Source organism: Tasmannia lanceolata, unplaced genomic scaffold (assembly GCF_043159265.1).
Source record: "Tasmannia lanceolata isolate RefF3 unplaced genomic scaffold, GAP_Taslan_0.1 ptg000008l, whole genome shotgun sequence".
NCBI classification, from domain to species: Eukaryota; Viridiplantae; Streptophyta; class Magnoliopsida; order Canellales; family Winteraceae; genus Tasmannia; species Tasmannia lanceolata.
Window position 1 is genome coordinate 33,192,030 of NW_027518685.1, and position 23,533 is coordinate 33,215,562.

Here is a 23,533-nt window from a genome sequence, read left to right on the forward strand (position 1 = left end):
TAAGGTTTGACATTTACATGATTTTTATTATCTTCAATATAGGTAATACTCTCTAGTGTGATGCCATTTTTTTTTTTATCAAATTCTTCCTAATGCTTTTAACATTTGGTATCTTTATCCTTAAAATCAACCATAAAAAAAAAACATCTTGGACAATATCTATTTCCAAATGACATTTCTGCCCTGTTGTGGCATTGGTTTATGCTCCCAATTTTCTGCGAGTGTAGTCCTAATTCAGTTTAAGATTGCAGCCCTGTTATGTCCACTCTCTTGCTATTATTTTAGCCATTATTTCCCCTGTTTTCTTCACTGTTTACATGTACCTTATCAGTTGTGAATGTTGGATAGTGATTATAAATAAGTAGTATAGGTTGAGAGATTGATAATTCAAATATTAAGCTTATTTAATTGTTTTGATTTTATTTGTTTAAATTCTTTGAGATAGAACAGTAAATAGGGGACAGATCTTGGGTTTTAAGTATAATAAAAGAAAATTTCAATGATATTGTGATCCATTAGTTTACTTTGGCATTATCATATTAACAGGGGCCGGTTATCTTTTTTTTTGTTTGTATAAAACAGTTCTTTATTTTGGTAGTATATAGATGTGAATATTAAGATTAAATTATCATTATTGGCATTTAAATAACCCGTTGGTCTCACATAGAATCTTACATTTTTTTTTTACTAAAAATGTGAATGACCTTATACTGTGAAGATAAAAAAAAAATTATGCTGGCCATTTTAATAGAGTTCCCACTTGACATTTTTTTTTCATACTTTTATTCACTACCATTGTCTTGTGCCACTCATTTTGTTAGGAGTTGAATTTATTTTAATAAGTAATAGTTTTAACAAATAAAGTTTTCATATAGGAATTAAGTATAGCACTGATTATAGGAAATTCTTCCCCTTGAATAAAAAAAAATGAATGATATCATTCATATGGCAATTATTCCAGAATAGTATCTTGATACCTGTTGGGATAATAGAAGTATTATTTCCCTATTTTTTTTTTTTTTAGTAAGCTCTTTAATTTGTTTAGATAATATATTGTTCATTGTTTTACACACAGCTGTTGTCCTCACAGTTGTATGCACTTTATAATTGTAATGTGTAATGGTTTGAAAGCACACATCTGTTGTCCCCATAATTTCATGCATATTTTCTGCACTGTTTTGGCACTGGGTCAATTCATTTTCTGCATATTTCTGCACTGTTTCTGCACTGATTTGGCTCACAATCTAACCGTTGTTTTGCATAAGTTCAGCTCATAATAACATCCTTTATATTTCACATAGCAGCCTTCTTCATAGTTGTCATGGTCTTGTTGATAGATTCCTTGGAGGTTTGCACATTACAATCATAATTAATTTTTTATTAACATGTAGCTGCTGTCCATCATTTATTCATAACTGATCACATGGGTTTCATTCCCTTTTATTTTTTTTTATGAATATGCCTGGAGTGCATAGAGGAAAGACTTGATTGCATAATTAAGGAGTCTGATCAATGTAGTGGTTAGAGAAGGATTTGATTTTCGTTGTATCGTGATTTCAGAAATTCTTGGAATATATTTAACTCTAAGTTTTCATTTCGTCAATAGCCTGAACTGACTATGTTGTTGGTTTATATGAATGTGCTGATTTTTTATTTGATAACAATTTTATTTGGTCCCAATAATGCCTAATTTTGATGTCATGGAAATTTAAGGTCCTATGAAGATTCGTTTTAAGTGTGATTCTTCAGACATGTGTTTCTAATATGGGATAGGTTTATATGTTTAATTGTTCTTCTATATATGTGCTTATCTCAAGATAGTTTGAAAGGAAAATCCTCAATGCCTTTGATATCAATGGTACTGTCATCTGCAATCTATAATTTAGTTTATAAATGGGGAAATAACATTAGCTTCAGGTTATAGTGTGTACATATATATATATATATATATATATATATATATATATATATATATATATATATATATATATTTTAAATAAATGAATGTTCTGAACTTCATAGTTTATGAAAATCTCATGAAGATATTACAGAATTTAAGATGTCAGTCAAGTTTTTTTAAGAAAAACGAAGGGTTGTTATATTTTTCCATTACATGTTTTCAAGGGGAAATTTAACATTTAATCATGCGATGTATATTTGACAGGTTTATTTTCCATTCAGATTTTACTTCATTACTGTTAACATAAATATTGTTTCTCTGTTTTGCACTCTACCTCGAATTTATGTTCCTAAAAAATGTGTATCCTTGATATAGTTATTTCAGTTGTAATATGGGGTGTATTACGACCGACTGCTTTGATGTAGTAAGTCATAGAGTTGTCATGCAATCTTGTTTCTCCTTTGGGCTTGTATAATTGGATATGTTAATTTCGAAGAGTAAATATAAGGACTGCTTATAGTAAATCTAATCCAAGAGCTTTGTTGTTTAATTCATTGGACTTCCATTAGTTTCTTTAGGCCTTTTAGAAAGGAATAAAAAATAATAATGTGCTTGAGCCCTGTAGAGGTAGGAGACATCATTTTTTTTTTATTATTGGGCAAGTGATAACATAGAATTGTGGAAATTTTGGAAATAAGCTGAGGATGATGTATTTATTGGAGATAAGAGGAAGATTTTCCAATTTTCAAGGCCTAAGCATGCATGTTGTACCATTGTTTAGATTATTCTCTGACAAAGAATGTTATGTAATTGAGATAGGTTGATCTTGTTGGCTGCTCAACTGAGACGAAGCCATTCTATTGAGGAATTTACATGTGCTTGTGTAATTGTTTATTCGATAGATTTCTTGATCATATAGATGAATAAATATATGTTGAATATATGTAGTTCATCTATATGGTACTGAATTAAGAGAACTTTTAGCTCCTCATTTCCATGGTGCTAAAGTAAAGGAATTTTGTAGTTTATTTTCATTTTTATTCAGATAAAAATCCTGTAGCCTGTGTCATTGTGATGAATTATAATTCATTCTTGCCTTTAATTGTCTCAATAATTGTCAAAAATTGTGTATGACTGTTCATGTTAAGAAATTGGTTCAGTTTCATTTGTGATTCAACACAGATTCTGTCCATGTTGTAAATTTAGCCTAGCTAAATTTGTATTTCAATTCATGTTTAGAATGATTTATAAATTTAGTCAAGCCTATTTGTAATGGTCAGATGTTATAAATTTGATACTGTTGTTATACCTTGCATAACTCTAGAATTCAGCAGTTTGTATAGGCTCCAGTTATAAATATTTGATAACTTTGCCCATTCCTTTTTATTTTGTGTCTCATGGTTATGGTGTTCATTAGAGATTTAAATTATTTTTATGCTATTCACAATTATGGACAGTTGCTCTTCATTTTAATCAGATTCTTTAGAATTGTAATTCTCAGCTCAAATGTATCATGTTGCTGTTGTCATTTTGAGTTTTCCTATACCATGTTTTCTCTTCAGAAATTTGTGTTTAAATGTTCATCGACAAGACTTGTTCACTAGCAGCTCGTATATGTTTGCAATTTCTGTATAGTTTAAGTAGCTTAATCCCATACACATTTAAATCACCCTTAGCCTCTATGTACAGAGTAATCTTTTCTCTTGTCTTTTGAGGTCCCATTCATCTATGAATACTTGTATGGCTGAGAGATCATTTATTTCAAGGCATATGTGAGGTGAAATCATTTAGGGATGTTTGGAATATCATCAAGACCTGCTCTTCCAAGTGCTTGGAGGTATAAATCAGATATCTCTCTTCCATGACATGTGTAAGCGCAAATTACTAGGAGGATTAGTAGATCCATTTCTCGTAGGTGTTATGAGCGTGACCTAGAGTTATCTTTCAGGGTATGTATGAACTCATGTTACTGACGATAGGGGCAAAACCATTACATTTGTTTTTTTTATATAGTATTTGCAACTCTTTTAGTATCCCAGCAAGGGCGATGAAGGTGATAGCCCAAGCCCATCCTAGGAGACTTGCCTAGTCTCGTTAGCATTTTTCTCTATCCTACCTCTGTGTCTAAGAGACTTACCCAGTCTCATTCTCTTGTTAAACCTCCTCTTTGTGCGTCGTTTAGTTTTGGGAGAACACCTTACTCGGCTTGGCAACATACCCCTACCCTTATGGGTATTGGGTTGCACATTTGTTGCACCCTAGGGCTAGGTAGCTGTCCGGCCCGGCTGGGTGTTTTTCCTTTGCCAAATATGCACAGGGTCTCTTTTTTCCTTATTACTTGTGAGCTTTATTTTGGTTTGATAGTCCACTAGCATAGGAATCCGTCCTTAGTCTAGAGAGTCAGTCCTCTTGTTCAAGAATCAAATTCTATCATCATAGGGGTTAGGATTTTATCCAACCTTTCATCAGATCATGTTCTTCTATCCGCTCCTGCAAGGTATAGGATGTTGTCCAACCCTTGCAGAGTTGTTATTCTGTTCATTCCCCCGCAAAGCATAGGATGCTGTCTAACCTTTGCGGGATCTCAGGAGTCTGTCCTCCCCTTATGATGATAGGATTCAGTCCTCTTGTGTCAAAAACATAAAAAACATTCCAAAAACCAAAAACCTTAAAAATCTTGAGTCTTTCAGAGTAGTTAGGAAAATCAATTCCGAACTACGTTGGCTTGATCCCTTCTCATAGGGTACTGTAGACACCCCATTTTGTTTTGTTTTAATCAACAAATAAATTAGTGTGTTAAATCCATGTGAGAACCCCCTCTATCATTGATTTATATGTTTTAGGTCATTAATATCTTGATCTGACTTTACGGATCATCAATCGGGACAAAATAAGCTAGGGTCACTTCATAGCCCGGACCCTGATTCCATTCCGAGACCCGATTTCCGTAAATCGTTAGATCAATGGCAGATCATGACCTGGGTCTAACCATCCAAAACCACATAACCTCTCCTCTCATCCTAACCATTCAAACCTCACCTAACCTCTCCTCCCATCATAACCATCCAAACCTCACCTAACCTCACCTAACCTCACCTAACATCACCTAACCTCACCTAACCTTACCTAACCTCACCTAACCTCACCTAACCTCCTATCCCATTCTCCTATAAATACCCTCTCATCTCACCAAAGAAAAGAAGGAAAAAAAAGAAAAGAGGAGAGAACCCCTCTCTTAGAAAATTCAAGCCCTCTCTCTAGACCAAATCCCTCTTCTCCATAAGTTTGCATGGAATATCGTCTACAAAAAGGTATGTCTTTTGGAATTTTATTTTCTTTTCTATATTTGTAGGATTGAGTGTTGTTTTGCGTATATTTTGGTTGATGTCATGTTTAATTTTGTACTAGTTTGGCCTTGGTCATGTTCTCACTTATGCTAAATATAATTAATGTGTTAGGGTCATTAGAACCTATTTGCAATGGGATGTTGAAATCATTGGCTTGTTAGGGAATTTAGATTTCTTTTGGGAAAACAATTCATTAAAAATTTTGAACATTTACAAGAAAGAAAACTTGAATTTTACATGAATTATCAAAACCCATTTAATTTGGCTTACAAAACCTCCATCTTTCAATTGATAACAACAGCCCCCACTCCAATTTGATAACAACAGCCCCCACTCAATCTCAAGAACCCAATATCCATACCCCACCTTGCCAAGTAGATAAAAACAACCCCTTTTTCAAACATCCCATTTGAATCTAATCTCAGGCCCATTCAAGCCATTTTTCATATTCACCGTCTTTTAATCACTAAAAAAATAAGAACTATCAAAAGAAAACATGGGGGTGCCAATATCATTCCCGTCATAGTGCTAGCTGTTAGACTTTAAACAGATTTTTCGACCTCTAAACAACAGAATCGTGGGAAATGGTTAACTACAAAGTCGTAGATATTTTCGTGCCGTTTCCAACGAGTATTCGTGCTAGATCAGACAGCGAGCGGTTAAAAAGTTAAGTCCAAAATGGTTGCGGCACACCTTTAGGCATTTCCAGTTTAATGTTGCTGTCCTTTTGTTTGCAACACAAATTCGAACCTCTAAATCACAGATTTACAAACAATGGAGAACTACAAAGTTGTAGCCCTATAAAAGATCTTTCCAACGCATGTTTGTACGTTGAATTTGGCCAAGCGGTTAAAGAGTTACGACAGTTTTAGTGGGCTGCATTTGTCAGATCTTTTAATGGTCAATGGTTTGTCGAATTTGTGCAATTGTCAAAACTTGGTTGTGTTAACGTCATTTTCCAAACCAAAATCGAAAGACATTAATCTAAAGTACATCCAACCTAAAATTAACAAAACTAAAATTCACCCATTTAAAATCCACTGATAAAAATCCGTTAAAAGCCATTAACCAAAAGACCACTAAAAATTTCAAATGAAACTAAAACCTTCTAAATAAACAACTTTAAAAGCTACCAAACACACTAAATACCTTCAGATAATAAAAGCTTCAAGAAAACTCTAAAAGTTTCCACAAACCCAAAAGAATTCGAGATTCCCAAGAGCCGGTGGATTCAAAATTCCTTTAGGAACCCTTAGAGCCCAATTTAGGAACACTGGTGTCGTGTCGTGTCGTGTCCTAAGTTTTAGGGAGTCTTAGGTTTTAGGGAGTCCTAGAGTCAGGAGTCCGGCCTCATCACGGACGCTTGCTATGTATAGCAACCGTGCCATAGGTCTAGTTACACTAGTCACCCAATCTTTCCCTAGGACAAGCCTAGTAAACTAGGATGTAGGCAAACCTGCATTAGTCTAAGGGACCATTTGCATTTAGATGAGAATCATATAGCATCTTAGATGAAATCCTAAGATAATAAAATCTTCAACTTGAATTAAATAACTTCTCCTAAAACTGTTGAAACAGTCAATCCCGTCTAGGTCGGTGTCTTAGTTGAGTTAGGCATATGTAGCTTAGCTTAAATGCACCGAACTACGTCGACTCTGATCCCAGTGAGGCTTGGGTACGTAGGCAGCTTGGATGTCTGATGGCATACCACCCGCGAGTCGGCACCACAAACAAATTGTGGTGTTTTGTATATTAATTTTCTTGTAAATGCTTAATCAAATCACTTAGGACTTTCCATGAAATTAGAATTTTAGGAGAACTTTCACTTAGATTGAATCCAGACAAATTAATAAATCAAGATACACATTTAGGATTCACATTGAAATTAGATCATAGGATGCATGTCACTTAGTTCGCACATTAACATAGAGTTGAATGAGCCATTTAAAATAAATTTAAAAGAGTTAGCTTTTGGAATCGAAGACCGATTATCGGGCAAGAATGGTGCATGTGGTGGATAACTCCCCATACCTTCCATTCTCGTAACCAGGTAGCGAGTCTAGATTTCTGGTTAATTACGGGTCCTAGATCCCACATCTAGGTGGCGACTCTGTCAGTCTCTTTCGTGTGGAATTCGGATTGCCTTAGTGATCCCAAGTTCACAGGAAAGATTAATTCAAATCAACATTAAAATGCACACGCCAATCGCGTGGGTACGAGAGACCAAGAGAGAGAGCGCGGCGGCTCGCGCCCCACACCCCTCGCGGGATCCGGGTACCACAGTCTGGCGACTCTGCTGGGGATCACCTAACTTCATTAAAATTCCAAAAGATAATTCATTTGAATTTAATTTAACTGGCTCATAAGAACTCTATCTCTTGTATACTTGTCAGATTAGTTTGTCTTGTTTTATTTTCTCATCACATTTTACTCAAACTTAATCTAACAAAACCTGAAGGCATCATAGATCGCGCGAACTTATTGCACACACTTACATCACTTGCATCTAAACCCTTGCATCTCACGTGCACACACGTCCTATTTTAGGAACCCGGAGTGTTATCTAGCATGGTTGACTGGGATTTCATCACCTGGTGCCTCTGTGCTAGAGAAGCATTCCACCCTTAGCCTGGTACCTTTATGGTACGTAAACGGATCTCTTGTTCACGTACTGATACGCCGGACACTGGTACAGTATATCGAGCAGGGATTCGCGCTAAGGGAACTCTTGGCCTTACCCCTAGATTAACCCACACATGCATGTAGTATACGAACACATGTGCATCACGTGTGTGAGCCTAGTTTAGGATATCCTACCCATTGGTGTCTAGATTAGGCCGTGGTCCATCTTCCAATGGTCACGATCGGTCCTTATATACACGAACAAAGTCATGAGTCGAGATTCTCTCTCCACTCCGATAGATTAGGATTAAGGTTGATGCCTTCAGGTAACACTGATAAAATGTGAAAAAAAAAAAATTCCCTTTGGGTTAGGATATAAATCCCATCATTTCCAAAGATCTCATAGGATTAGTCATTCATGATCTATCCGTTGAAAGCAATCTTATGCTATCTCATCTAATCTTTTGATCGTGCGCCTTTCGTTCTTCTGTCATACGATTCGATCGTATCTTCATGCCATCCCCTAACTGGCAGATGCAGAATCTCACAATCTTTCGATTATGCGTTCTCATGATCTGATCATGCCTGGTCCAGATAATCCAATCTTGCTTGTACCCCTGGTCTGTTCCTCCTCTAGGGGCTACCTTTTTCAAGATTATTTTGCTAAGTCCTTCAGAGTTCACTCTCAGAATCCTTGAGCTAGGGGCATTTCCCTATGCGAATCAGTCATCATTGTCCAAAATTGAAAGTATCAGCCATGATGATGTTCAGAACGAACCAGCCTTCGCCGAGCCTTCAACGCCAAACAGTTGCAGCAGTTAAAGTTTTAGTCACTTACTATTTTATGTTGAGTCAGTCATCATGGTCAGTATAATTGTTGAGTCCGGTCTTACAGTTAAAGGTCAATGCCTAGTCCAGGCAAGTTATCTTCTGTTTCCCTTTCTTATTTAGAGTTGTGAATCCTGAGCATGTTCAGGATAGGTCGTCTGATGTAATAGCTTTTCTTTAAATAAAATTTCGGTCAGTTCCAAAAAGTTCACTTGTGTCTGTTCTTAAGTGTGCTTCTGATCTTAAAATAAGACTCCCTCTTCAAATGAGGACAAAATTGACGAAACTCCACTTGAGTCACAGCAATTACTTGAACGAGAGGAGGAGCGCCAATCCCAACCTTTCAAAGATGAAATTGAAATGATAAACACTGGCACTGAAACTTTGATTCAGTGAATGCCGATTGAAAATACATTACCCTCTAAAGAGTGTGAAGAATTGATAAAATTATTTCAAGAATAAGAAGATTGTCTAGAAAAGCTACAACCGATACCAGGGGCAAGACATAGATAGAAGGTTCAAGAAAGAATGAAGTGAATATCATATGCTATGCAAGGGGCATAGAGTGGAAATAACTTTCATATTTCCAATCAATGACCTTGGTTCTCAAATTCATAACATGAAGCCAACAAATTCAAGATAAGAAGTTCAAGAACAAGTATTGAAAAGTGGTCATCAGATATCAAGAGTTACAAATCCATAGATGGAGGATGTCAAGGAACAAGTTTCGCTCTATGAAAGCCGAAAGCACGCATTAGAATCTTGAAAGAAGAAAATCCATTATCTTACCTGGAAATGCCGTCAAACTCCGTGAAAAAAAAAAAGAGAAAAAAAAGAAATAAATAATCAGTACCAGACAGACTCTAGTAACCTAGATCGATTCCCAATCTGAACATCGAAAGGCCTCCTTTGGCCGATTAAATCCCAAAATCAAAACCCAATGTCAAAAGAATACCGATTTGCAAACCCTTCGAGACTAAATCAAATTTTCTTGAAAACCCATCAAACTTGGGGCATTCCCCCGAACTACGCGAGACCTGATCCCTATACTGGGGTACGTAGGCAACTCGGTTGAACCGAGTTCGGTCGATTCAAAAAGGAAAAGAAATTCAATCCTTTCAAAAAAAAAAAAGAGAGGGACAAGTTCCAAAAGAAGAGAAGTTAATTGTTCCAGAAAGAAAAGAAAAAAGGAAAAAAAAAATCAAACAATTTATCTTCAAACTAGGGGCATTCGCCCTGAACTACACACGACCTGATTCCTACCTTGGGATATGTAGGCGACCTGTTCACAGGTTCGGTCGAAATCTTTGTTGAGCCTTAAGCCATTCTTTGAAAAGCCCTATCCTACCTATAAAAGTCCTTCTGGTGTTCAGAACTAATGAGCTAGGTCCTGAGATACAATAAAAAAATGAAATGATGATGAATAAGAAAAATAACGGAGTTTGAAGATCTGCTAGACTGAAAACCTGAAAGGGCGGTCTAGGCAAAATTTAAGATCATTCCCCTGCTAAGTTGAAAACCCGAAAGGGCGGCTTAGGCAAAAGCTAAGGGGATAGCCTGCTGGATCGAAAACCTAGAAAGGTGGTTCAGGCAAAAGTTAAGGCTAGCGCGGTCCGCCAAGTTAAAAACCCTGAAGAGGTGACTTGGTCACGGTAAGAGAATCAGTATAAGAAGGCAACAGCCGGTATCAAGACTGAAGATCAACTGAAGTTCAAGCAAATTCAAGTGATATCCTCAAAACTGGGGGCATTGAAGCTAAGCAATCTTAGGGGTCGTAATTAAATTCTTGAGGCATTACTGTTTCGAGGAAGAAGTCCGGTGTTTACCAATTGAAAAACTATTCCTTGAAAGGATAGACTTACCAAACAAAACATTAACTAAGTCAGAAGCATCACTATGTTTGTCAGTATAGTCAGTCAATCTTTATTATTCTAAGTTCACTCCTTCAGGGCTGCTCAATCCTTTGAGTAGTGCCTTTCATCTAAGTTTTCTCTTTAGAAAGAGTCAATTGTCGTTCCTATGTCCAAATGATGTAACTGTCTTGGTGAAGGAGGCCAGGCCTAGGCAGCTCCCTGCAATTATACCTGAAAGAGCTCGAGAATTTAGTCAAACAACTTCATTTCAAAGAAGATCAGCTCAGAAAAATTCAGAAGTAGAAACATCAGAAAGCCCAGCTTCCGTAAAAAGATCATACCCCAGGAAGGCACCTTAAGCTTGGAAGAACCTCAGATGCAATGGTGGTTGAGCCAATTTCTCAGAAAGATGAACCATTCAAATTCATAATTCCCTTCCGGTTAGTTATCCTGGTCAAGAAATGTTTATCTAAACACCTGTCAAGAAGCAGATCCCGCTTTTCCATGAGAGTCGTTGTTCTAAATTACCAATCTCAAATGTCTTGTTCAAGGTTTCAGTTATCAAAATCCCCAGAAAACAAGACCAGCAGTCTCTTTGAGAAAAATCTTGTTGAAGTTTCATAAAAATGTTCCTAATCCATTCTTGCTAGTAATGGTTCTTCGTTCCAAAGGTTTGCCGTTTCATCATTCGTCAAAGTCCTAGTTTCCAACATCTTTGTCGGGCACGATCCATAATATCCCCGATTTCATTGAGTTCAAAAAAATAAAAAATTCATCAAATCCAATCTTACGTCAAATTCAAGTTCATGGAAAATCTCTAAATTCTTCGAGCCCGTTTGTGAACGGTACCTCTTTTCTCGAGCCCATTTGCAAATGGCCTCGTCTTCTCCTTGAGCCCGTTTGTGAACGGTGCCTCATCTCTCGAGTCCATTTGTGAATGGTTTCGTCTTCTCCTTGAGCCCATTTGTGAACGGTGCCTCATTTTCTGAGTTCATTTATGAATGGTCTCATGTCCTCCTTGAGCCCGTTTGTGGACGGTGCCTCATTTCTCAAAAAATCAAAAATTCATCAAATCCAATCCCCAATTCAAAAAATCCAATCCTACGTCAAATTCAAATTCATAAAAATCTCTAAATTTTTCATTGTTGAATTCATCAATCAAAGCTATCTTGTGTCGTCGAGCCCGTTTGTGAACGGTGCCTCATTTCTCGAGCCCATTTGTGAATGGTCTCGTCTTCTCCTTGAGCCCGTTTGCAGACGGTACCTCATTTTCCAAAAATAAAAATTCATCAAAACCAATCCCCGATTCAAACAAATCCAATCTTACGTCAAATTCAAGTTCATGAAAAATCTCATGCCCTCTTTGAGCCCGTTTGTGAACGGTGCCTCTTTTCTCGAGGCCATTTGGGGATGGTCTCGTCTTCTCCTTGAACCCGTTTGTGAACAGGTTTCTCATTCTCTGAGTCCATTTGTGAATGGTCTCATGTCCTCTTTGAGCCCGTTTGTGAACGGTGCCTCTTTTCTCGAGGCCATTTGTGAATGGTCTCATCTTCTCCTTGAGCCCGTTTGCGGACGGTACCTCATTTTCCAAAAATAAAAAAATTTATCAAATCCAAATCCTTAATTAAAAAATAAAAATAAAAATCCATTCCTACGTCAAATTCAAGTTCATAAAAAAATCCCTAAATTCTTCGAGCCCGTTTGTGAACGGTGCCTCATTTCTCGAGTCCATTTGTGAATGGTCTCGTCTTCTCTTCGAACCCGTTTGTGAACAGGTGTCTCATTCTCTGAGTCCATTTGTGAATGGTCTCATCTTCTCCTTGAGCCCGTTTGTGAACGGTGCCTCATTTTCTGAGTCCATTTGTGAATGGTCTCGTGTCCTCTTTGAGCCCGTTTGTGAACGGTGCCTCATTTCTCGAGTCCATTTGTGAATGGTCTTGTCTTCTCCTTGAGCCCGTTTGTGAACGGTGCCTCATTTCTCGAATCCATTTGTGAATGGTCTTGTCTTCTCCTTGAGCCCGTTTGTGAACGGTGCCTCATTTCTCGAATCCATTTGTGAATGGTCTCGTCTTCTCCTTGAGCCCGTTTGTGAACGGTGCCTCATTTCTCGAGTCCATTTGTGAATGGTCTCGTCTTCTCCTTGAGCCTGTTTGTGAATGGTGCCTCATTTCTCGAGTCCATTTGTGAATGGTCTTGTCTTATCCTTGAGCCCGTTTGTGAATGGTGCCTCTTTTCTCGAATCCATTTGTGAATGGTATCGTCCTCCTTGAGCCCGTTTGTGAACGGTGCCTCATTTCTCGAGTCCATTTGTGAATGGTCTTGTCTTCTCCTTGAGCCCGTTTGTGAACGGTGCCTCTTTTCTCGAATCCATTTGTGAATGGTATCGTCCTCCTTGAGCCCGTTTGTGAACGGTGCCTCATTTCTCGAGTCCATTTGTGAATGGTCTTGTCTTCTCCTTGAGCCCGTTTGTGAACGGTGCCTCTTTTCTCGAGTCCATTTGTGAATGGTTTTCTATCCTCCTTGAGGCCGTTTGTGAACGGTGCCTCATTATCCAAGTCCATTTGGGAATGCTTCTTATCCTCGTTGAACCCGCTTGTGAGCGGCGTCTCATCTCCTTCTAAAAACTGTTTGAGAGCGATCTTTGTCCTTTCCCTTCAGAATCCATTCGAAAATGATATCTCATTCTCTAATTGCCCGTTTGTGAACGGCGCCGCATCGAGTTTTTATTATTATTCAAGTTCTAGGGTTTCATCTAAGGTTTTGCATTATGTTAAGGTGCGTTGTGTCTAGAGAGTCCTTTGTCGATTAAAACTACGCAAAATGGTTCTGTCATTTTTAACTTTGGTATTCAATGACCACGTCATCTCTACCAAAGAGGGGCATCTGTAGACACCCCATTTTGTTTTGTTTTAATCAACAAATAAATTAGTGTGTTAAATCCATGTGAGAACCCCCTCTATCATTGATTTATATGTTTTAGGTCATTAATATCTTGATCTGACTTTACGGATCATCAATCGGGACAAAATAAGCTAGGGTCACTTCATAGCCCGGACCCTGATTCCATTCCGAGACCCGATTTCCGTAAATCGTTAGATCAATGGCAGATCATGACCTGGGTCTAACCATCCAAAACCACATAACCTCTCCTCTCATCCTAACCATTCAAACCTCACCTAACCTCACCTAACCTCTCCTCCCATCATAACCATCCAAACCTCACCTAACCTCACCTAACCTCACCTAACATCACCTAACCTCACCTAACCTTACCTAACCTCACCTAACCTCACCTAACCTCCTATCCCATTCTCCTATAAATACCCTCTCATCTCACCAAAGAAAAGAAGGAAAAAAAAGAAAAGAGGAGAGAACCCCTCTCTTAGAAAATTCAAGCCCTCTCTCTAGACCAAATCCCTCTTCTCCATAAGTTTGCATGGAATATCGTCTACAAAAAGGTATGTCTTTTGGAATTTTATTTTCTTTTCTATATTTGTAGGATTGAGTGTTGTTTTGCGTATATTTTGGTTGATGTCATGTTTAATTTTGTACTAGTTTGGCCTTGGTCATGTTCTCACTTATGCTAAATATAATTAATGTGTTAGGGTCATTAGAACCTATTTGCAATGGGATGTTGAAATCATTGGCTTGTTAGGGAATTTAGATTTCTTTTGGGAAAACAATTCATTAAAAATTTTGAACATTTACAAGAAAGAAAACTTGAATTTTACATGAATTATCAAAACCCATTTAATTTGGCTTACAAAACCTCCATCTTTCAATTGATAACAACAGCCCCCACTCCAATTTGATAACAACAGCCCCCACTCAATCTCAAGAACCCAATATCCATACCCCACCTTGCCAAGTAGATAAAAACAACCCCTTTTTCAAACATCCCATTTGAATCTAATCTCAGGCCCATTCAAGCCATTTTTCATATTCACCGTCTTTTAATCACTAAAAAAATAAGAACTATCAAAAGAAAACATGGGGGTGCCAATATCATTCCCGTCATAGTGCTAGCTGTTAGACTTTAAACAGATTTTTCGACCTCTAAACAACAGAATCGTGGGAAATGGTTAACTACAAAGTCGTAGATATTTTCGTGCCGTTTCCAACGAGTATTCGTGCTAGATCAGACAGCGAGCGGTTAAAAAGTTAAGTCCAAAATGGTTGCGGCACACCTTTAGGCATTTCCAGTTTAATGTTGCTGTCCTTTTGTTTGCAACACAAATTCGAACCTCTAAATCACAGATTTACAAACAATGGAGAACTACAAAGTTGTAGCCCTATAAAAGATCTTTCCAACGCATGTTTGTACGTTGAATTTGGCCAAGCGGTTAAAGAGTTACGACAGTTTTAGTGGGCTGCATTTGTCAGATCTTTTAATGGTCAATGGTTTGTCGAATTTGTGCAATTGTCAAAACTTGGTTGTGTTAACGTCATTTTCCAAACCAAAATCGAAAGACATTAATCTAAAGTACATCCAACCTAAAATTAACAAAACTAAAATTCACCCATTTAAAATCCACTGATAAAAATCCGTTAAAAGCCATTAACCAAAAGACCACTAAAAATTTCAAATGAAACTAAAACCTTCTAAATAAACAACTTTAAAAGCTACCAAACACACTAAATACCTTCAGATAATAAAAGCTTCAAGAAAACTCTAAAAGTTTCCACAAACCCAAAAGAATTCGAGATTCCCAAGAGCCGGTGGATTCAAAATTCCTTTAGGAACCCTTAGAGCCCAATTTAGGAACACTGGTGTCGTGTCGTGTCGTGTCCTAAGTTTTAGGGAGTCTTAGGTTTTAGGGAGTCCTAGAGTCAGGAGTCCGGCCTCATCACGGACGCTTGCTATGTATAGCAACCGTGCCATAGGTCTAGTTACACTAGTCACCCAATCTTTCCCTAGGACAAGCCTAGTAAACTAGGATGTAGGCAAACCTGCATTAGTCTAAGGGACCATTTGCATTTAGATGAGAATCATATAGCATCTTAGATGAAATCCTAAGATAATAAAATCTTCAACTTGAATTAAATAACTTCTCCTAAAACTGTTGAAACAGTCAATCCCGTCTAGGTCGGTGTCTTAGTTGAGTTAGGCATATGTAGCTTAGCTTAAATGCACCGAACTACGTCGACTCTGATCCCAGTGAGGCTTGGGTACGTAGGCAGCTTGGATGTCTGATGGCATACCACCCGCGAGTCGGCACCACAAACAAATTGTGGTGTTTTGTATATTAATTTTCTTGTAAATGCTTAATCAAATCACTTAGGACTTTCCATGAAATTAGAATTTTAGGAGAACTTTCACTTAGATTGAATCCAGACAAATTAATAAATCAAGATACACATTTAGGATTCACATTGAAATTAGATCATAGGATGCATGTCACTTAGTTCGCACATTAACATAGAGTTGAATGAGCCATTTAAAATAAATTTAAAAGAGTTAGCTTTTGGAATCGAAGACCGATTATCGGGCAAGAATGGTGCATGTGGTGGATAACTCCCCATACCTTCCATTCTCGTAACCAGGTAGCGAGTCTAGATTTCTGGTTAATTACGGGTCCTAGATCCCACATCTAGGTGGCGACTCTGTCAGTCTCTTTCGTGTGGAATTCGGATTGCCTTAGTGATCCCAAGTTCACAGGAAAGATTAATTCAAATCAACATTAAAATGCACACGCCAATCGCGTGGGTACGAGAGACCAAGAGAGAGAGCGCGGCGGCTCGCGCCCCACCCCTCTCGCGGGATCGGGTCCCACAGGTACGTAGTGCAGCTTGGGATCCACATCCCAAGTCCAGCCAAACCTTTAAAAAAAATAATAAACATTTCAAACATTTCCAAAAATACAAAAATTCTTCAAAACCTTTTTGAAAAAGATCTTCCCCTAGAGTTAGGAGTCTGTCTTAGCTATTTAGGGTGTTTCAGAGTTAGGAGTCTGTCTTGATTTGTTGATATGGTGTGTCCTGTCGTGTGAGTGTCCCTAGAGTTAGGAGGCCTCAAGTTGATCGGTTAGACACTTAGTCCAACCGATGGCTAGACTAGGAAGCATATAGTCAGCCCATGGTTTTCCTTAGGTTGCACAGCCTAGATACACGTAGGATGTAGGGCTCACCTGCATTAGCTTAAGGCTAATCAACTTGCAGTAGTTAGGGCATATAGAGAGTCCTAAAAATTACAATTCACATGAACTTAAGCAATTGTACAAAAAAGCTTTAAAAATCAGTCGAGTCTAGTGGATCGAGTCTAGGATAGCGGTTCTAGATGGTTAGGCATAGTAGTTTAGAATAGGGCATCGAACTACGTTGACTCCGATTCTTCCCGAGGCAGGGATACGTAGAGCAGCTGGGATGGACGGCCATCTTGGTCTGAGTCAGGTCACATTAGAGTTAGGACTCATTTTGTCCAGTCATATATAGAATTGAAGTGTGTGTTTTGCTGTGTTTTCTTACTTTCATGTACAGATCCTATACCTTTAGCTGTAGCATGCATGTGTTTGCACACCAGAACTCAGACACCAATTAAGTATGACACTCATAACCTAGCTATTATTAGGCGACACTTCTTTCATTTCTTTTATGTGTGCTTATTATTCATCTCCGAGACATGCATGATTAGATAGACGTCTTCTCGGAGATATTCGTTCCCATTTCACATGACTTTCGCCCAAAACTCTTCAAAATTATTAAGTAAATGGCATAAGAGACCAGGTGTTTGCACTTGGGCGGATGAGGTGCTCTTTAGACCTTCCAAATTCGTAACCAGGCACGAACCCTATTTTTATAATCTCTGGTTATCCGTTGCAACAGAGCATAGTATGGGATCCTTGGCCCACTTCCTTGGATGGCGACTCTTCTTTGTTTAAGGTACGCCTCGAATCTGGGCTAGTTCCTGAATCGAGAGGTATCTCACCTTTTATCGCCACTCATGCTGTGAGGGGCACATTCTTTCGAGAGTTCCTTGGTAGAGCTCTCCATTCACGTGGATGATCCTGAGACTGTTAGTGCGTGGGGGCTCGTTCCCTCACCGCCGCCTCTCTCAGATCGGGGTCCACACATAGTTAAGGAGAAAGATTATTGCATTACTTCCAAACTTAGCAAATTCTGGAACCCATATAAAAAAAAGATCATCAAAGCCCGAGATAAGTCGAAGTAGAATATATCGAGCAAACCAACACTATTTCCATCAGAATTCCTTTTAGAGCCACACTCGAGGGATGAAAGAGATTATAAGAATAGAGAAACAGAGAGCAAGAGAGATATAGAAAACACCGTCAACATATCTAACCAGCTTATCAGGGTAAAAAAAATCATTTGGATCTTATATTGCAATTCCTAACAAAATGGGATAATTAGACATGTTACTCTAAGAACCAATTACGAATTGCAAATATTAATGTCTCCTGATGATATCACCGCAATCATGCTCCTTCAAATACAATAACTCGTCCCGCTTCTCAATACTCACATGATCGTGAAATACAAGATGAGCTTGTGTAGTTAATGAACATGTTGATATTGAGACTATTTTCCAAAAGAAACATAGGGAGAAATCAATGGTGGGAATTTGCAATTTGAACCGCAAAAGAGTTAAAAAATTTAATTCCTTTGAAATATTGCTGACCAAAATCAAACAAGAGTAGAACTGAGCCATCACAACCTCTTGAAACTTCATTTATGAAAAGTAGAAGAGAACCAAAATTGAATAGGAATTGAGCTAAATCATCAAAAACCCTTTTAAAATTCACTTCTATCTGAAGATTAAAGCCACTCATACCACACAGAGAAGAGTATAAGAACAAATATATATATATATATATATATATATATATATATATATATATATATATATAAAGAAAAGTAATAAGGATTACCTTCCTTTTGAACTCTTCTCTCTGTAATTGGATTTGCCTCAGCCGCAGATTGTTGTGTGGACAATGATAACACGGGTCTTGCGAGGATGTCCGTAGATAGGTCTAATTCCGAGGAAAATGGTCTGAATTAATGGGATTGCCAGAATTGGCTACTGGAATTGGAGCGAAAGGGTGGTGGCGATTGAAATCGAGGTGGAGGGTTGGAATTAGAGGGGAGGGTGCCTGGATTTCAGAAATGGGTGTGGGTTTGATGGGGAATTTGATGTGGGTTTCTAATTGGATTTAAGAGATGATGGATTTGGGCTGTGATAGTGAAGACGGTTATCGGAGATGGAGGTGGTGGCTGGAAATTGGTAGATCGAGATGTGGGGAGGTTGAATCAAGGTGATGGTAATGTGATGGGTTCGGTTGGAGATGATGGTGAGATGGGGTTTAGTAATGGTGGAATTGGGGTTTTGATGTCTGTGATGGAGTGGGTTTGGGGGTAATTGACATGGGTTTGGTGAAATGGGATAAGGGTAAAAGTAGAAGAAGAGCAAATGGAATTGAGGTAATGGAGTAGGTGAAGATGGAGGCTAAGATGGGTTTGGGTGGTCGAATTCCGGTGAAGTGGCTGGAATCAATGGTGGAAGAGATGGAGAAAGGGGTAGCTAGATGTGACTCCAATGGGCTGTTGATGGTGGAATTGAGTTCAAATGTTGGTGAGATTGGGTTGAAATGGGGGCTGAAATCTTTGCAAATAGAGAGGCCGCACCCTCTTCTATTTCTCCTTCTTCTTCTTCTTCTGCTAACTCTCTCTGCAAATCCTTTTGATGAAAAAGGGCTCATGGAAGGAGGTGGCTATTGGTATTTGGGCGAAAATGGAAATGGGGAGAAGACAAGGTGGTCGGATGTAATGGTGTCTTGAAATGGATTTTGCTGAAATAGATTGAAGATGGGCTTTAGGTTGAAGAAAACAAGGTTTGGTGTTATATGGTGGTGGTGATGGGGAGATGAGGTGATAGAGATGGGGCCAAAGTCCGGGTAGAGGTGGGTTTTAATGGTGGCTAAGAAGGTAAATCAAATGAGTTTGGGGTAGAGATAGTGGCTGAGGTAGTGGTAGAGATCAAGGAGGTGGGGAGTGGAAGAAGATGTAAGGGGCCATGGATCCAAGCTCGGTGACGATGATGGCTGATGTGAAGATGGAGATAGAAGAATAGGATAGTGGAGATGATGGTGGCTGTGGAGTAGAGGTTGAAGATGGGGTTGGACGATGATGGCTGAGGTGGTGGTGCTAACCGGCGGCGATGGGGAGGCCGCAGATCAGGGGTGGAGCTCGAGCTCCCCTCTGTAATTACTCTCCCTCCCTCCCTCTCTCTCTCTCTCTCTCTCCCTCTCCCTCTCTCTCTCTCTCTCTCTCTCTCTCTCTCTCTCTCTCTCTGCAGCCTCTCCTTTAGAAATGAAATAGCCCCCTCCCTCAATGCCCTAATTCGGTCTCTCTTCTTTAATGGGAAATGACATATTTCGCCCCCTTTTCTACTCTGGACAGCCACCCGTAGTGCATCTATGACTACTCTTTTTAACACCATAGGGGTGGCTCGGGTAAGAAATAGGGGGAGATATGCACTTCCTTTCAAAGTGATAATAGCACAACCATATTTTGATTGTTGCACCAACTCATTTCCCATATTAATTATTGCACAAACCTAGCGTGTCTTTTCAAATGAAAAGGTTGTTGATATCTACACACCCATGTTTTCCAAATCCACTCTCCTTTATCTTTCATTTAGGAACTGATGTTGGCCCAAACCCAATTTTGATAACGGTACAAACTCAGCTTGTCTTTTCTACCACTTAAAATTTTGCAGGTACGCTCTTGAGAATGGTAACAACTCCTTGGTAGTACATGGCATGCAAATGTACAAGGCGAGTTGAGGCCCACTCTGATGCAGGTGCATTCCCGCTACAAAGTCATTGACCGATTTTTAAGCCCGTTTTTGGACTATTAAACGGAAGAATCTGAAAAAGTCATAACATAGGAAGTTGTATTCCTTTGAAAGTTATTTCCAACGAGTATCAACACACTCAATTTGGCCAAGTGGTTAGTGAGTAATAGATGTTTTAGTATATTGTGTCTGTTAGCTCTTTGACTTTTGTAATTAAATAAACACATGTTATTTAATTTTTCTAATTAAATAAACTTAAATCCACCCATCTAATGGGATAAAAGCTTCATTCATATTTTTCATAATTCAAAAATTAGCCCTTAGTTAACAATTAACTATTTGGGTATTCTAAATGCATCTTATGATGTGTATACACTAAAAGAACTATGTAAATATTTCTCCTCGCATCAAATGCAATGAAACAAGTCTGTCCGTGCAATCTAGTAAATGTGGGATACTTATCCAAAAGATATAAATGGGTCATTCGAGTTATGAGTGGGATCGTTGCAGAGATCCGACGGTCGATCCTGTAAGGGCCCCACTGCGATCTTGCTCCATAGTTAACAATTACAATCGCATTGGATCAGTGGCCTCCATCGAGATGTAACCCTGAAGATGACCTTCAAATCATCATACCCCTAATCATATCTAATATGTGCAAGTCCTTTCTCCATTCCACATCTACTGAGTTGGGTCCTTCGAGGGGTGGACAGATACTACCCTTTGGGCCCACTTGTGGTATGCCTTCCTGTCAAGCAGTTAGGACCCGCAAATGCATTTGCAAAATCATTTTAAAAACATGCAAGTATTTTAATAAAACATTTGTTAAACCATTTATCAAATCTGCTTAGCCAAGCTATTTTATAGGCCTACTGCTCTGACCAAAACTATAGATGATATCCCTGTTATTGGGGTGGAGAATTCCATGTCGGGCATCCCTATCAGCCTCATCAGTTTGTCCAAGACTCCAGTACTACTCTCTGATGACCCATAGAAGGATCATGGTTAGATAGACCAAGAATCTAGGCTAAGCCCATAGAACAATATGACCCCTAAGGTCTATGGACATGTAAAGAGTACTGTCTGGTAGAATAACCTTACTAACTCATGTCCACATGCTATTGTAGTGTGATACTATTCGGTGGTGATTCCATTGTCACACCCACTCTTCTTGCTTAGGGTCCACTATCCAAGTGACTGAGATAAGCCACTGCACGACACAGGCATTTATGCAAGACCTGTAAGCCGGAAGGCTATCGATCACCAATGTTTTAATTGTAACAAACCCATATTGATTGATCATACAAATGTCAATTGCTTATGAGATGAACATGTTCAATACATTGAAGGCAAGCAAGATGACGTGGACACTACAAGTGACCTATGGAACCTTGACGCACACAATTCGAAGGTCAATTGAAGCCAACAAGAAGATTGAAGACTCAAGAAATGCAGAAGAGAAGATGTTGTACATAAAGTTTAGATTGTAGAGTCTCTCTTGGTTGTTTGAATGTATTTGGCACTTAGGGAGGTTTAAAATGAACTTAGACTTATCTAGGAATCACACTCCCATAAAAGATCCAAAGTCCGTAGTAAATTTTCTCAAGAAATATGATTTTAAGTATCCAGAAGAATTACGGTCGTCCGAGGTTCTGGCAGACGTTCATCTGCAACTCGAAGAATTAAAACTGGATAACTGAGGAAATTACAGACGTCCGAGACATTTGCGGACGTCCGTCTGAAACCTGAGAGTCTAAAAGAAATAACTGAGAAAATTGCGGTTGTCCATAAATTTGCGGACGTCCATCTGAAACCTGAGGGTTTGGACAAAAATAACTGAGAATATGGCGGTCGTCCGGGATATTGCGACGTCCATGAACGGACCTTGGCGGGCGCTTTGAATTTCAAACGACTATTTTTGCCGGTCATCCGAACTTCGTCCGCGACGCTCTTAAAAGCCAAAAATTAGGGTTTTGTTCTCTTGCAACACTTTGAGAACCCTAAAATGACTCTCTTGTACTTTTAAGAAACCCTAGCCACCATTTTCAAAGCCCTAACTCTCACCTACTATTTTCTTGCCATTAAATGTGAGAATAACTTCCATTAATCTCTTCTTGGTGCCATTGCATTCATTCTTTCAAGAGAGATTTATTAGGGTATATTCTTTGAGTGAGACAAGAGTCATTATTTGAGCTATCATCTTTGTATTTGCCTAAAGAAGAGGCTTGTGAGCTTTTAATTTCTTTCAACCATTGTAAAAGAAGGGTGGTGACCCTTGGAGAGTTTAAAGACTCGGCATTTGTAAAGAGGCCGTTGACCCAACCTTGGTGTGGTGTCCTGATAGTGGAGAAGCCCAAGGACGACAAACTTGAAAGAGTAGAGTAGGTATTTTGAGAAGACCGAACCACTATAAATCTTCGTGTTCATGTGGTGTGCTTTTTGCTCTTCTTCATCTTTTGATTTCCTTGGTAATATCCTAACATCTTTACTTTACAAGTGCATGTTAGATAAACTCCAAAGTAATTGGTAAGATCTTCTAAAACAAGGTTTTCAAAGCAACTAATTTTTATAATACCTAATTCACCCCCCTCTTAGGTTGCATAGTCTATTTTCACTTGGTATCAGAGCCAGGTTGGACTCTTAACATAGGATTTTGATTTATTAAAATCTTACAAGAGTAAAAGATCATGGCAATCCCTTAAGGAAATGTCGAAGGACAATCTATATCTAGACCACCTTATTTTAATGGCTCAAACTATGGATATTAGAAAACTAGAATGACCTTTTTTCTTCAATCACATGACTATGAGATGTGGGAATTAATTGAAGATGGATATATTCATCTCACAACAGATAGAAGTGAGTGGTCGGCTGCTCAAAAGAAGAGAGCCGCCTTAAACGCCAAAGAAGTAAACACAATTTTTGGTGCGTTATCTCTCGAGGAGTTCAATCGAGTCTCTACTTGCAAAACGGCCAAAGAAATTTGCACCACCCTCGAAACTACTCACGAGGGAACCACTCAAGTTAAAACAACCAAAATAAATCTTCTTGTTAGTGATTTTGAAGCTTTCAAAATGAAAAATGATGAATCAATTTCTGAAATGTATACCCGCTTCACTAACATTGTCAATGAGTTGGAAGGATTAGGTAAAGTCTATACAAATGAAGAGAT

The 23,533-nt window shown here is 38.6% G+C and overlaps 1 long non-coding RNA gene across 2 annotated transcripts; it reads left to right on the forward strand.

Annotated features, from left to right (window-relative positions):
• Positions 1-4,723: 4,723 nt before the first annotated feature.
• LOC143885242 (uncharacterized) lies at positions 4,724-8,903 on the forward strand. Of its 2 annotated transcripts, none has more exons than XR_013253176.1 (2): positions 4,724-5,211; positions 8,404-8,903. It is a non-coding gene; the product is annotated as an uncharacterized LOC143885242 (long non-coding RNA). The 2 variants fall into 2 exon arrangements; XR_013253177.1 differs by having other exon boundaries at positions 8,464-8,903.
• Positions 8,904-23,533: the final 14,630 nt, after the last annotated feature.